We start from the raw sequence: 6,794 nt of genomic DNA on the forward strand, positions 1-6,794 counted from the left end.
CCTTATCATTTCAGTAATGCATGCAAGCTAGAGAAACAGTTCAAGTTCTAGAAACTACTACAGTGAGGCCTCTCAAAAAGAAAAATTTCTGTTTAGGCTGAAATCCTCACAGTTATAATTCAACTAGAATCGCAATTCAAAGTTTCACATCAAGCATTATCAAAAATTTCACCAAAACAGTTATAAAAATGAGCAGTCATCACTTGTAGATTAAAACAATTAATTGCTCACAGATATCATGCTTCATCTAACTCAATCTAATTATTTACTGAGTAAGCCTGGAACTGCTTGTTTAGGAATTCTCTAAAAAATTTCTCTTTTTCTTTAAAAATTGAATCTAACTAAAAACAGCAAATAATAAAAAAAAATTGAAGGTTAAAATATCTCCCTTTTTTTCAGAAAATTTTTTGTTTAGACGCTCTTTCTGTGGTGTAGTTCCGCAGTTTTTAGCAAGCCTCGCATACAGTATGCGACAATTCCCAGATTTAGAACGTAGTTGTCCTCAGCAACAAACTATACTAGTCGAAGGACTAAATCTGCCAGATGGAACACACACACACACTTGTTAAACAGTCAAAATAGAATAAACTCAGTATGTAAAAGGAGGGAATAATCAAACCATAATCTCAAAACAGCAAAACGAAAATACTAAAGTCAAGATAAATAGTGAGGACACTGGCGCTGAAAGCATGGAGTTCATGCTGTGAGCGCGAAACTCACTGTCTCTTTTCAGTCTTGTAGCGCCACTAGCGCCAAGTTGACGCTGACAGCGCCAATTCCCAGATTTAAAATTTTTCCATATGGTTACTAATTCACCACTTACTTGATTTTTTTTTTTAATTAAACTATCCTATGAAAATAAAATAAATAAAAATAAAAACAGAAAAACAACTATTGGGTTGCCTCCCAATTAGCGCTTGTTTAACGTCACGAGCCTGACTGGAACAATCTAAGCTTCAGGTGAAGCTAGAGGGACAAAAATTTTATCCCGATTCATCTGTTCTCCATGATAGATTTTCAATCTATTCCCATTGACCTTAAAAGGTATGTCCTCATTGAGAGGGAGATCTCTACTGTTCCATATGGAAAAACTCTCTTGATAACAAAAGGACCAGTCCAGCGAGATTTGAGCTTACCTGGAAACAACCTCAGTCGAGAGTTGTATAGTAATACCTGTTGTCTTGGCTCGAACTCTTTTGGCTGGATCTTCTTGTCATGCCATTTCTTTGTCTTCTCTTTATAAATCCTGGCATTTTCATATGCTGCCAACCTGAACTCATCAAGCTCATTCAATTGCATTAATCGCTTTTCGTTAGCCTTAGATGGTTCAAAATACAAAAATTTAATGGCCCACATAGCTCTATGTTCTAACTCTACAGGAAGATGGCAAGACTTACCGTACACCAGTTGGAATGGTGACATACCTATGGGTGTTTTGAAGGCGGTCCTGTATGCCCAGAGTGCATCATCCAGCTTCTTAGACCAATCTTTCCTTGAGTTACTGACAGTTTTTTCCAAGATCCTCTTCAGCTCTCTGTTTGAAATTTCAACTTGTCTGCTGGTTTGAGGATGGTATGGTGTAGCCACCTTGTGAGTGACACCATACTTTTCAAGCAAACTGTCAAACTGCTTGTTGCAGAAGTGTGTGCCTCCGTCGCTGATGATTGCACGAGGAACTCCAAAGCGGGTGAAAATGTTTTTCCGTGAGAACGAAATGACCACCTTTGCATCGTTAGTGGGCAAGGCAACTGCTTCGACCCACTTTGACACGTAATCCACTGCAACCAAGATGTACTGGTTTGAGTATGACGTAGGGAATGCTCCCATGAAGTCAATCCCCTAAACATCGAAGAGCTCCACTTCTAGTATGCAGTTGAGGGGCATCTCATCTTTACGGGAGATGTTTCCCGTTCTCTGGCACTTGTCACACTTCTTTACGAAGTTTCGTGCATCTTTGAAGATTGTAGGCCAATAATAACCGCTTTGCAGCACTTTTTGCGCAATCCAGTTTGCTCCAAAATGACCTCCATAGTCAGACGCGTGGCAATGCCACAGAATATTCGGTATTTCAAATTCAGCTACACACCTACGAATAATACCGTCAGCACATTGAAAATATAAGAATGGATTATCCCAGTGGTACCTCCTTGTATAATGGAAGAATTTCTTTTTCTGCTGCCAAGTAAGATCAGCAGGAATTGAACCAGCAGCTTTGTAGTTTGCAAAGTTTGCAAACCATGGATGCAACATTATGGCCATCACTTGCTCATCAGGAAAAGACTCATTGACCTCAATTTCAGGTCCTTCTTGTAACTGCTTGTCCTGAATCCTAGACAAGTGATCAGCAACTTTATTCTCCACTCCAGTTTTGTCCTTGATTTCCAAGTCGAACTCTTGAAACAAAAGCATCCACCTCAGCAAACGTGGCTTGGCACCCTGCTTAGTCATTAAATACTTAATAGCAGCATGGTCAGTAAAAACGATAACTTTAGAACCTATCAAATAAGATCTAAATTTATCTAATGCATAAACTACTGCTAGCATCTCTTTTTCAGTAGTGGCATAATTAGATTGTGCCTCATTAAAAACCTTGTTAGCATAGTAAATGACATGCAACATTTTATTCTTACGCTGACCCAATACTGCACCCATAGCGTGTGCGCTCGCATCACACATAAGTTCAAACGGAAGACTCCAGTCTGGTGCCGTCAACACAGGCGCCGTGGTAAGTTTTTCCTGCAACACATTGAATGCATTAAGGCAAGCTTCATCAAAGAGGAAGTCTTGATCCTTCATCAACAGCTGGCTAAGAGGCTTTGCAATCTTTGAGAAATCCTTGATGAATCTCCGGTAGAAACCTGCATGACCTAAGAAACTTCGCACACCATTAATATTAACGGGAGGGGGAAGTTTTTCAATTATAATCAACTTAGCCTTATCCACCTCAATGCCCATTTTAGAAATTTTATGGCCTAATACTATGCCATATTGTACCATGAAATGACATTTTTCCCAATTTAAAACCAAGTTAGTTTCCTGGCATCTTTTTAAAACCTTAGCTAAGTTAACTAAGCATGAATCAAAGCAGGAACCAAACACAGAAAAATCGTCCATAAAAACCTCTAAAAATTTTTCTACCATATTAGAAAAGATAGAAAGCATACACCTTTGAAACGTCGCGGGTGCATTGCAGAGGCCGAATGGCATCCTTCTGTAGGCAAAGACTCCAAATGGGCATGTAAAAGCTGTCTTCTCCTAATCCTCTGGTGCAACTGGGATTTGGTTGTAGCCGGAATAAACATCCAAGAAACAGTAATACGCATGACCGGCTAACCTTTCCAGCATCTGATCAATAAATGGCAGACGAAAATGATCCTTTCTGGTGGCATCATTTAATCTTCTGTAGTCCACGCACATCCTCCAGCCAGTAATGGTGCGGGTTGGAATCAACTCATTCTGATCGTTCTTCACGACAGTCAATCCTCCTTTCTTTGGAACTGTCTGGACTGGACTCACCCATGCAGTGTCGGAAATGGGGTATATCATTCCAGCATCCAAGAGCTTCATCACTTCCTTGCGGACTACTTCCTTCATTGTTGGGTTTAGTCTCCTCTGAGGCTGTCTCACTGGTTTAATATTGTCCTCCATTAGAATCTTGTGAGTACAGAAGGATGGGTTGATTCCCTTCAAGTCAGAAATAGACCATCCAATGGCCGTCTTGTGCTCTTTGAGCACTTTCAATAGCTTCTTTTCTTCAGTTGGAGACAAATCTTTATTGATGATGACTGGGAATTGTTTTTCATCTCCCAAGAAGGCATACTTTAGAGTTTCTGGCAACTCTTTTAATTCTATCGTTGGTGCTAATGGAACTGAATCATCTTCTTTCTTTTCTAACACCTCATAGATAGATTCTCACCCTTCTTGTGGAGCTCCTTCATCTTGATCGTCAAATTCATCTTCAGTCTCTTGATCATCAAAATGCACTTTTTGTACTGCTTCATCAATCACATCAAGTCTGAAGTAGTCACTGGGGTCAGATGAGTTCTTCATAGCTGTAAACACGTTGATTGTGATTGTCTCATCGTTCATCCGTAACTCGAGCTTTCCTTGTTCGACGTCAATCAAAGCCCGAGCTGTGGCCAAGAATGGCCTTCCAAGCAGAAGAGGTATTTCAGTTTCTTCTTTCATATCCAACACAATGAAATCAGCAGGGAAGATAAACTTGTCAACCTTGACAAGGACATCCTCTAGTATTCCATTGGGTCTCCTTGTTGAACAGTAAGCTAATTGTAAAGAGACCATGGTTGGCTTCAGTTCAGAAATTCCCAATTTTTTGCATATTGACAGTGGCATCAAGTTGATGTTTGCTCCAAGGTCGCATAATGCCCGACCAACATTGGTGTTGCCTATCGCAATTGGGATGTTGAAACTTCCCGGATCTTGAAGCTTTGGTGGGAACTTCTTCTGAATGATGGCACTGCACTCTTCAGTAAGTGCTACTGTCTCACAATCCTGCAACTTATGCTTTCTAGACAATAAATCTTTCATGAATTTAGCATAGTTAGGCATGTTAGCAAGAGCTTCAGCAAATGGAATATTAATATGCAATTTTTTTAAACATTTCTAAAAACCTGGCATACTGTTGTTTTTGTGCTTGCTGCTTGAGCTTCATAGGATATGGAGGTTTCTCAAAACGAGAATAATCCATCAGTTTCTTTGGAGCTTCAACAGCTTTCTCCTTTGCTTCTTCTTCGTCTTGCCTTGCAGGTTCTCCTTCCTCATGCTCGAGCTCAGGTGTTGGCTCATCAACTTTCTTTGGCTGAACTGATTTCGGCTTTTCTTGAGGAGTGATCACAATTCCACTCCTTGTCACAATGGACTTGCATTCCTCCTTTGGATTCACAATTGTATCACTCGGGAACTGTCCTTGAGACCTTTCAGCGAACCTTCTAGACAACTGGCCTATTTGACTCTCCAAGTTTCGAATGGAAGCATCCTGGTTCTTGTGGTGGGCTCTGGTCTCCATTATGTGATCATTGGTGGTCTTGGCCAGCTGTATCATCGCTTTCTCCAATTCGGATGGCTCTTTTTGTTGCAGCGGAGGAGGTTGCAGATAGTTGTTGGATTTATAATCCAAGCTGCTCCCTTGATTCCTCCTTTGAAAGTTGTTCCCTTGGCCTCCATTATGATTCCTTTGATAACTTTGAGTGTTCTGTGGAGGCCTTGGATCATACCAAATTCCACTGACCTGGAATGGTTCAGCTCTATTGAGTGTAGGGCACTCATTAGTATCATGTGGCTCCTTGCAGTACTCATAGTTAAATGCATTAACTTTAGATGTTGAGATCTGCATCTTGTCGAGCTTGGCATTCAGACTGGCTAGCTGTTGTGCAATCACCTTTTGCTCAGCTAGTGAAGCGTCATTGTTCCCCAGTTGTAAGATTCCCCTCTTGGGTTGAGCTGGCTGAACTTCCATTGAAGCATTATTGTTCTGTGCCATATAATCAATCAGCTCCAGGGTTTCAGCTGTCGTCTTCTTTCCGATGGTTCCACCGGCTGCACCATTAACAACCATCCTGGTATCTGGTGTCATCCCATTGTAGAAGACTCTGACCTTCTTCTCATCTAGAAAGTCATATTGGGGGCACTTTTGGATCAACTCCTGGAATCTAGTCCAGGCTGCACAGAGAGTCTCTCCCGGCTGCTGAATGAAGTTGGTGATTTTGTTCACCAACAACTTATTGTACTTTTCCCGATAAAAATGCTCAGCAAAGAATTTAGCGGCTAGATCGTCCCATGTTCGGATACTGTTAGGAGCTTGGGATTTAGCCATCTGAGTGTTTTTCCGGTCAAAGCAAAAGGAAACAGCCCGAGTCTGATTGCATCGTCAGACACTCCATGATGCTTAGTGGTGTCACAGATTCTCAGAAATCTGTCCATGAAGTCATGAGGATCTTCGTAATCCTCTCCACCGAAAGGGTTCTTCTCCACCAAATTAATCAGAGACGGGTTGATGTCAAAGTTGCTGGCATCAATCTGTGGCCGGACAATGCTGGAGTTCGACCTAGTGAACATAGGAGCCAGAATTGACTCCATCAGCTCTCCTCTGGGAGGTGGAGGTGGAGGTTGATTATTAGCAGCCATATCTGATTCTGTGTGCCGTAGAACTCGAAGATGCTTCTTGCTTCTCTTGCTTGGCTTGCTTTCGATTTTTCTTTGCAGTTTTCTCTATTTTCGGATCAAACTGTAAAGAATCCCGATCAACTTTACCTCACATAAACTACAACAAAAAGATTAGTAACAAAACAGAATCCAATCAAGAAATTCAAAAGTTAAAAATAAATTAGGCGTAGTCAATCCCCGGCAACGGCGCCAAAAACTTGTTGCGTAAAATCGGCAAGTGCACCGATCATACCAAGTAATAAAAGTGAGTAAGATATCGTCCCACGAGGATTGAGGCACCAGATTTAAATTTAACTATTCCTTTCTTATTGGATGAACAAGGGTTGGTTTGAAAATAATGGTATTTGTAACAATTGTGAACTATTCAATATTTCGTGAATAATTCAGAGAGAAATTTGAAGAAATTAAAAAAACAAAGATTGAGATTTGAGAAAAATATTAAAAGAAAAACTATTGCAGTAAAGGACGCCAACACCTTTCCGATCCCCACCTTGTAATATTGATTAATATTTATATTTAATTACCCAATTGACCAAATAATTCACCATCTATAATTAATAAGTTAAGCCCTAATCCCTTAGTGATCTTAACCTTATTAACCCTATTAGAAT

Source organism: Gastrolobium bilobum, unplaced genomic scaffold (genome assembly GCF_033153095.1).
Source record: "Gastrolobium bilobum isolate Gb01-03AN ecotype WA unplaced genomic scaffold, APGP_CSIRO_Gbil_v1 utg15738, whole genome shotgun sequence".
NCBI lineage: Eukaryota > Viridiplantae > Streptophyta > Magnoliopsida > Fabales > Fabaceae > Gastrolobium > Gastrolobium bilobum.